The following is a 9741-nucleotide window of genomic DNA, read 5'->3' on the forward strand; positions in this document are numbered from 1 at the left end:
AAAACAAAGCAACTCCTCCTTGGGAGGAAAGCGGGATACAAAATCTTCTGGCTGCATCTGCTGCTCGGTGTTGAGTGATGATATGGATGTGGTGTAAACAGAGCCCCACCTAAAAAGCTTCTGTCTCTACTGCACAGGCAGGTCTCCTGGGGAAGGGGCTGGTGCCCTGTTTCTCCAACACCCCATCTTCTGCTCCCCTCCGCCCCTCTCCATGGAAGAGGGGTGGATGCAACACGTGCAGGGAGAGCAGATCGCTGCACGTCTGACTTTGGCTGCTGGCTCTCTATTTTTCTTTGGCCCTGACAACACACTGATGTTCAGGCTCTCTCATTTCCAAGAGTTTGTGTAATGAGAGCTGCCCCCTACAAACTGACAGCATGATTACAAATGAAAGGAAGGCACTGAATCAAACCTGAGCCCTAACGCAACAAGAGAAAAACTTGAGAGAAGAACCAAGAAGCCACACGTTAGTGCCCATTGGGCAAATCAACTTCCTGAAGGCTTCCTGCATGGGCTCAGCCACATCACTTGGGAACTCCACACCTATGTGAGAAACAGAGGCAGCAATGCCAGGGCCTCACCCATGGGATAAAAGCTGTTCTAGTTTGTGTACTCGCCACCTTACAATAACATCCTGTCTTTAGTTCGGAAAGAATTCAAGACTTAGAACAAACAAGGAATGAAAACAATGATGCCTACAACCATGAGCTTGAAGAGCACCTGCCTGGGAACCTGTGCTATACATGCTCCTGGCTTTTAAGAGGTGTTTGGTAACTGAGTGATTGGGAGCTCGTGGGGAAGCCCCACACCGTGGTGGCGATGGCTCTGTTCCCCCCAGCAGCACTTGAAAGAAGCAGGAGGCACAGCTCCTGCTTGCCCGGGCTGCCTGCCTGCAGCCCACCTCCAGCTGCCAAGTGTAAGGCATCAGAGAGGCCACCACTGTGGTGTCCTCCAGTTCCACCAGTATAGTTAAACTGGTGCAACTGGATGGAGAGACTACCTCCTGTTAAGAGCAGACTGTGGTACACGTATTAATGCCATCTAGTACTTATGCCAGACAACCTGATTACTTCTCATCGGGTCTCTGTGTTGAGAGGTACCAGTACAGCAGTCCTCTCCATTTCTCAAAACAAAGCAGTGACGCTCCTACTTCACCACCCTGCTGCCACACAGAGAATAATGTATTTCAGCACAGAGCAGGAGCAAGAAGAGGGATTCTGCAGGAATACTACAGCAGCTCTAGTTATATCCAGTGCTATATCCTTCAGGCTGGGAGCTTGCAAGTCTTTTCTCTAGCTTCCCTTTTATAAAGATCTTTCTCTAACCAATTTCTTACTTTAAGTAGATTTGGATATTAAAATAAATAATATAAATGTATCTCTGCTGTAGGCTTTGAAAGATTCCCTGATAGCTGTGGGAACTGATGCAGAGTTTCTATTCCTCTTAAAAATATCTTTTTTAATTCCTGCTTACATGATTAGGTCTTGAAGCACAGATACAATCAATCACCATCTTGGAGTATATCGTAAATCGTAAATCTCTGCAATAGAAAAGAACCTAAAACACTTCAGGCAAAGCATTCAATGGGAATGTTTTGACTAAGTAATGCTGTGAGTTAAGTTTGCCTTCACACCTTTATCCAAAAGTACAGGAAATAGCAGTAAGTGACTCTCAAGCAAACTAGGCTGTGACTTACTTGCAGCCCAGGTACCCTGCGATACCCCCTTTCACAGGCTGTCACCTCCAGACTTCTCAGGCACCGCAAGTCTCTCCAGTTTCTCAGATGCATTTGAGATCCCATGCTCTTAAAAACTACCTCCAAGATTGAGCTAGCTAAATTGCTGGAAACTTCCGTGGGGGCAAATGGAAATCAATTTAATTCCAGCTTATGTCAAATACAGCTTAAATCACCAGGGGATCAGATTAAGTTCCATCAGTACAAGACAAGTTTAAAATAAGTGTCTGCACAAGTTTCTCTAGCAGTTCAGTGAAACAAATTAAACCAGGTTTTTACCAGCACTGCCTGCTCTGAATCACAGCTTTTAGGCCCTGATCCTCATACTCACGCTTATTACTGAAACAAGCTTATTACTACAAACAAGAACAGGGGGATCTGGCTCCATCAGCGCCACACTGAGGTAACCGTACCAGGAGCACTGCATGGTACCAGAGATCCACGTCTCCTGCCTAAGGCCCTTAGGCCTAACCCTCTGCCAAAATTTCTTCCGTGTACCCAAACTGCTTTCCAGTGTGACACTGCAACTTAGCTATGTTTTCATAACAAGCTATCTCATCATTATGTTTATTTCTAATCTATTAGTGCCTAGGCAACCCCTTTTCACATACTGGCTGCTCTGCAACCATTTAGTGACTGTCTTTTCTTCCTCAGAAACTACAAAAAGAAGTTTGCAGCACAGGAGAGAGCCATCAGGGAAACAGTGAGGAAGGCTCGTCTCCTCTTCTCTTGGCAGGTTCACAATCATATGCTGTTTCAGAGACTGTGGTTCTCACTATTGGTTGGATGCTGAAGTGGAACACAGCATTTTCAAGCTTGCTTTTACACTGCGCTACCAACAAGGCACATGCATTCCAAGATGTGCATAACGACAGTATAAAAATAGGTAGATTAAAAGGGTGGGGGGGAAGAAGACAAAGTTATATTTAATTATTCTCTATTTTCTTCATGTTAAAGAATCATCTCTGACACATGCCCAGATAAAGAAAGCAAAGCCTCCAGCCGCAAAATCAATGCCAACTCTTCTCTAATATACCCCCAGTTCACAGCACGCGGCATCCTGCAAAACCCAGCTTTGTGCCCACAAAGGATGATGCTCATTTGTTTGCAGTTACTGTGAAGATGAAGGAAGAAGTGAAGGAGGGAGGACCTGTGCAAAAAGAAATTGTGCTCTGTGCTCTGAAGCTGGTAAGACTCGAGTTTAAAACTGATGCTCCCCAGCAGCAAATTTAGTGTGCTTCTTGTTGAGCAATCTTGCTCCTTTGGGATTGCTACTCTGGTAAACAAGAGGGTTAAGCTTTATCCTTCTGAGACACGATGAAGCATTTCCTAGGGCTGCCATGCCCACCCATCACTCCTCTGAGATGTTCTCAGCCTTGTGCCTAACCCCCAAATCACCATGTGCTTACAATCAGGTGCCTGCCCTCACTGAACTTGTCCTGGAAGCAGGGGCATGGGGCTGCATCAGGACTGCAGTCTCAAGCTGGAGGTGAAGAGCAGCAGGGCAAGAGCAGCGCCTGCACTGAGGTGATGCAGGCTGCACCATGCTGATCTGGCTGCCTCAGCGTGACAGCTGAGCTCTGCTGGCCTCTGCGCATCACTAATGTGTCTGCAAAAGCACAAGCGCTGCTCGCAGCGCCACCGGTCGAGTCCGAGGTGTGACAAGCAGGAGCAGGAGGCCTGCAGAGAATCACAGGTTTTTCAAGTGGCACTTCACACCCCAGCGAATGCAAATGCTTGCAGCTTTGGGGCTCAGGACACATGCACGCAGGCAACCAAGTCAGGACACCGCATAACTGCATTCATTCTAGCCCCTTATGTCTTCTGGAGAGCACGCTGAAGCAGACGGGCCCCGTTGTACCACCAACTGTCCTGTTACTGCCCCTGAATGACAAACACATTGGGACTGTAACACTGGCGGCCCTCCTTTGGCTGCGAGTCCCCTTCCAGGAGGAGGCCGTGCGGAACGGCGGGAGATGCTGACGGCACGGGGGGTGCTGCAGCCAGCCAAGGCGCCCAGGCTGCGGGAGATGGAGTTGGAAGGCGGGCAGCCCAAGGCCCAGGCGCCGTGCACGCATGGCCGGTGATCTGTGGGGTTCAGGCTGTCAGCTCCTGAAGGTCCACCGACTTGGCAGGCAACGCTCCCTGCCCCTTCTGTGCTGACAGAGAGGTAGGTGCCAAAACTGCTCCCCACGCTGGCTGCATTTCAGAGGGTGAGGGGAAGGTGAGAGCTGGACTGCGCTGCAGCTTGCCAGCCACCACGATTTCTTCCTGAAAATGAATAAGGTATCAGCTTACCCCGTGTGAAGGACCTTGCTTACTTCAAGTGGCATCAAGTTTTGAATCCCTTCTCAACCATTTGGTACTGATGTTTTCAACTAGGGGCTGGCAACAGCATAAAAAGAGGGGTTTCGAAAGTCATTTCCTCTTCATTCACCCAGCCCTCAGGTTTAACTCCATCCTCCTGGCAATTCTGGGTCTCTGCGAAGTTCGCGTTTTGCTTTTTGTGTGTGCTGTGTGAAGGGGACCATGGCAAGGTGGGTGTAAATACTGCAGAAGCAGCACTATCACATTTAGCCTTAGAGATTTTTTCTTCTTTTAAGCTTTTTACATTTTGGATTTAAAAAAACATAACGATCCTCCAGTACCTTAACCCAAACCCATATTTTCCTTCATCTCACTTTTCTAGTGACGGGAGAGGTCATTTCAATTTCCAGCTAAAAAGCGATTATGTCCACAGTCTTTTAATGATTTCCCTTTAAGGGACCAGCTCTGAATATAAATAAAAAAATCAACAAGCTATGCTCACCATTTATAAAAAGTATTCCAACAAAGGAACTTCTCTTTTTGTACCTTGAGAAGTCATTTAAATGTAGCTCATTGCTACACATGTATAATTCCTAAATAAACATAATGAAAAGAACTATGTAAGTTTTCACATAAATCCCATTTTTCCATGTGCAATTGAATAGATAAATATCATCTGTGGACATCACAAACCAAATTAAATGTCCTTCATCTTATAAGTTTAGGGGTATGGTGGCTGTTCAGGGGCTCACAAGTTTACATCTCTGGCATTTTTTCAGTCACCTCATTTCATCTAAGAGAAAGGTTTTATCTCTACACTCAGCTTCATGTGGATTGCATTCGGCTCTGCCCTAACGGTAAGATAGATTTTTATATTTATGACATCCCTCTCATGCGAGCTACTCTAGATGTTTTTGTTCAGCTCCAAGGTTTCTTGGAGAGGGAAGCCAGAAGTTAGCCATGCCAACTACACAGCTCATGGTGCCTTTCCCTACCGAACCGCCTTCCCCGCTGCGACCAGGGTAAGGAGGAGAGTCCTGGGGACGTGTCCGTGGGACCCTCCCTGTGCAGGAGGACGTGCCATGCTCTGGGGACAGGACTAGGAGCCGCTGATCTCCTCCAGCACCATCCACTGGGCACCACTTCTACCCTCAGGTCTACCTGGCTTCAAATTTGAATATCCACCCTTATTCCAGCACAGAATTAACGCTTTCCAGGAAGTGGAAAACTGCCCACTGCTAGATGACACCTTTGTATTTTGTATAGAAAAAACAGAGTTCAGTTACTGGATGAAAAGCTTTCAGAGAGAAACAACAGAAACTTTAATGAGACCTGCCCTATGCTGGAAAGGAGCCAGCAGCAAAGAACCAGAATGGTTTTGCTAGACTCCTTACTGCCTAGGAGAAGCCTAGAGTAAAGGGTAAGAAGGGAGATAGCCATATTCACAGACTATAATAAAGTCAAGAAGGTAAATAACAAACAACTACGCAGTCAGACACAGAAAGACTTAGATCACTCAAGTACCTGGGCTCGAAGATAGCAAATGCTAGCAATCAACGCAGATAAATGAAGAAGACTGACTCTTGAGCAAGGAACAGAGAATTAGTATCTGCTAAGGTGAATAAATGCAGAAAGACATTGGCAAGGGAGAGGCTTCTGAAGCACGGAGAAGATTTCCCCAAGCTACCGACACAAAGAGCATCTCTGCAGCGAAGGTAACAAACAAGCAAAAAGCTCCTACAAGTCGCTCAGCTCAACAAAAAGACAAGGGGAGTTACGAGTTACACACAGTGCTCTCGGCACCCTTCGGCAATACTAACCGTACTGCGAGGCACTGGCTAAAGACATGTGAGAGCAGGAAGGCAATGGAAATATTACAGGTGTGATTTATTACAACTACAGGGCACCTCCATCAAATACGGAGATGAACACAATTGTCTTCCTCATCATCCAGAAGCACAGGCATTTACTGTCTGTACCGTACAGTGCCTTTATTTTTAATTGTATTTTTTTCTTGGCTTTGGCATCACCACCTGCTATTCCATTTGACAGCTTTGCCTAACAATAGGCTGTACATAAATGTGCTAATTTCACAGGCTTTTTTTTTTTTAAATCAAATCAAATCCATATTTACTGTAACGTGGCTCTCAGCTGAATGGGACCTGAATCTAGCATCCTTTCCCCTGTGGCCATCACAAAAGTACTTGTGCATTATGGCAGTAACCAACCAGACATATATTTCAGCAACCCTCCTCTGAAAAACTGCAGAAGACACATTGTTCTCACAGGGGGAATGTAAGGCTCTAACAGATCCTACATCCTAATTAAATGGATTGTTAGCTAACACCAGAGAGGAGCCAGAGAGCACCTTTTTTTCTGTTTAAGCAACACACTTTGTGAAAAAGAATATTTTTCACTGCAAGCATTGAGGTGAGGGAAGCTGGCTTTGTCATGACAAACTCTTATTTTAACCCTGATCAAATGCAGGACAAGGGTCGCTGGTGCAGGGAAGCAAGCCGGGCTCCTTAAAACAACATGGATCACTCACTGCATGTTACTGCCAATGTTATTGCCACCCAGATATAAATATGTACGTGGACTATCATTTTCTTGTAACAAATGGTAAAAGATATCCTGGTGACAGTGAGGCAGTCATGGAGAAAGGATTACTTTATCACCTACCTATGACTATGTTTCCCAAGCAACGTTCTCACCAATCAGATGCCCTGGGTGATCATTAGTTCTTGCACATGGCAGCAATGAAATTGTCCCTTAAAGTAAATCATTCAAGGATTTTTATAATCTGAAATAAAATTTTCTAATATTTTTTTCCTAAGTTTTCCAGGTTTAGGGTTTTAATCTTTTATTATTTATTGTACGGCAGTTGTGAAGGGCATGATGAGAGAAGCCCTGTGTAAATAGTTGTCATTGGAGGACCAGTGCATGACAATGTTGCATTTAAGAAATTAATGATTTTTTTTTCCTTTCTATTATTATCTCAATGTTCTTTGTGAGGATGTTCAAATTGAACAGAAACCAATAATAGTAAAACAAAACTCACTAAAGCTTCACTTTGGCTTCTGTGTATTTTCCCACCTCATGGCTAAAGTTGCTGATAAATATTCTTTCGAAATTGTAGTGGAGGAGGAGAACAGCATATATATTTTCTCACATTTAGAGTATCAGATTCAAAGAACACGATTTTCTACTGCTTGAGATAGAGTATTCCTCTATTTTCATACTCTCTAGGATTTATTGCTCTTTTTAACTACTACCAACACAATTTAACCTTTGCTATCTTCACCTCTGGTAATTTTTTCTGTCCCACCAGAGCCTGAATTACATGCTAATCATAGCAAAATACCGGACATTCTCTTAACTGTGGGCTTAAAAATAATCCTCTTTCAATAGAAAAAGACATAAAATATCTCATTAGACCAACAGCACTACCAGGCACAATCCATCCTAGAGTATAAAAAAAATTATGCTACGCGTCATTTCTTTCTAGCTGAATTCTCCGACACCTGGAACTCAGAGCGAGCGTTTTGGTGCGAGCCTGCTGCTGACCTGGACGTAGAGCAGTGCCAGTGCTTACTGCAGGGCTTCATCCTGCTCGGCTGAACAACAAGGCTTGAACAGGAGTAAGGTCAAAGCTGCACACCGCTGTCTTTCATGTTATTGAAGCGCCTGAACATTAAGGGCTTGATTAAAAGGTAGTGACTCAGCCCCTGCATTTCTAAGGATCACTGTTTTATTCGTGTACTGCCACTTGTCCGGTGTTTCGTATCAGATGCCTAACATCAATAAGGTATATGTCTGAGCCAAAGTTCATCGGAGCCTCCCCAGACCTTTCCCCACCTGCTTGTACTTGATTTTAAAAAGCAGCTATGATATATTTGGGGTGTTATTATGTAAAAAAAAAGGAAAAAAAAACAACCTACAATAATGACTTGTTTCTTTGGAGCAGCTCACATCAATGTGTGCTTTCCGGGTCTGGTCCACAGCGGCTTTGAAATCCTTCAAAACAATCCCCCATCTTGCAAGAAGGCAGCAGAGGCTCTGCCCAGCACTTCAGACTGTTCTACGTCCTTCACAGCTTTTTTATCAGCTTGACTGTATGTCCTACATTAGGACCAAATCCATACACTACTAAGGACATATAATTCATCCCAAATGATCAAGGATAATTATATGCTTAAAGAGCAATATGCAAAGGTTCTCCTACAGATAATTAAGGAGAAAACTCACAGTTCACCCATGTGGGAAGTTAGCCAGGAAGTGCAGACATACTTTGGGAATTCATCCATTATTTATAATCTGCAGTGTCTTGTCAAAAACCCTAAATGAAAAGTTAAAGCTTTAACACATTCTCCAGCATACTGCTGGGCCATCACCTCCCATTAGTTTTTAAGTAACACTCCCATTGGGCCAGATTCATCAGAAGGTTTCCTGGCACCTGCTTAAACCCTCTGGACCTCAGTGAGGCGTCAGCGCAAGGAAGCTCACGATCGGCCACTGTCGCTGCCCTTGCCCTGGGATTCTGCCAGAGGGCGCGCGAACGCAGCCCTGCATCCGGACGCAAGCCGGGGGGTCAGCCCTCACTGAACCCATCTCAGCCATCCAGGCAGAGCTTTCTCTCCCCACTGCCTCCAACAGCATGCTCAGACAAGTGCCCCAGGTCTTACCCTTGCCACCAGTTTCCCACCAATGTGCGCGGATGCTGACAAACGTGCGAGGGGCTGACTGCAACGTGACTGCCGGCAGGCCAGAACTGAGCGGTAGTCTTACATCACAAATACTAATGGTGACAAAACAATGCCACTTCTGGTTGGCACCCTAACACCGCCCTTGGTTTCCCGTTGGAAATGTCCTCCCATTTCATTTCCCTTTTCCACTAAAAACAAAAAACACCACCAGGCTACCAGTACCACTGTAGAATGACCCTACAGTATTTCAATTAAAATAGCTCATCTTTAGACCCATTTTTTTTTCCTGGACACCCCTACACTTCCCATTCACAGCCGAGGCACAAAACCCAATTAGTTATTAATTGAGGCACGTTAAAATTCATTAACTCTGCGTGTGAAGCTTAAGCTATAATTAACTGTCTTCCCAGGCTTTTGTTCTTTAATCTCCAGGTAGAAGGTCCCATTGTTAATAAGAAAGATAACGCACAATCCTGCAATCTCTCTTGTGGGTAGATAGCTTAGTTCTGGTGGTGGCAATGTGACATTAACCCCAGTAGGGACTTCTCTTGTTAATGCTGTCCTGTCAGCTATTGAACATTGTGCACCACATGTGAATTGGAGCATATTTTGAAAGGACAGGGGCATAAGAAAAAACAACAATGAAATGTTTTTTGAAAGGTCTTTTTCAACAAGCTCAATGTCCTGCTACAGGACATGTATACCAGTCTCATTACTACATGCATATCTTTCCTTCCAGCTTCGCCTCTGCAAGAATTTTCATTTTAAAGAGCTACTAAAAAAGCAGCTCAAGGCAAGTTCTTGTTTCACATATGGAACAGCATGAAGCCAACCTTTATTTTAAAGCAAAATGAACGCAGAAATTAAGTTACATGTCAAGTTCCAAGGCTTAGCATTGCAGCGATTGCTCTGGAATTTGCATACATTTCTGCTACTTCTTCACTCACTATATGGATGCCCAGGCTTGCAAAGAAATCAGCTCAGACCTAACCT

General features: G+C 44.8%; 1 long non-coding RNA gene across 2 annotated transcripts in view; it reads right to left on the reverse strand.

The window, feature by feature from the left end:
* LOC121070056 overlaps positions 1-9023 on the reverse strand; it is a 91635-nt gene extending 82612 nt beyond the window's left edge. Inside the window, exons 1-2 of one of the 2 annotated variants that reach the window (XR_005819864.1) lie at positions 8728-9023; positions 6725-6813 (exon numbers count right to left, since the gene is read on the reverse strand). This is a non-coding gene — a long non-coding RNA (uncharacterized LOC121070056). The remainder of the gene's footprint in view (positions 1-6724; positions 6814-8727) is intronic. The other variant, XR_005819863.1, reaches the window with a different exon arrangement.
* Positions 9024-9741: the final 718 nt, after the last annotated feature.

Source organism: Cygnus olor, chromosome 4 (assembly GCF_009769625.2).
Source record: "Cygnus olor isolate bCygOlo1 chromosome 4, bCygOlo1.pri.v2, whole genome shotgun sequence".
In the NCBI taxonomy this organism is placed as follows: domain Eukaryota; kingdom Metazoa; phylum Chordata; class Aves; order Anseriformes; family Anatidae; genus Cygnus; species Cygnus olor.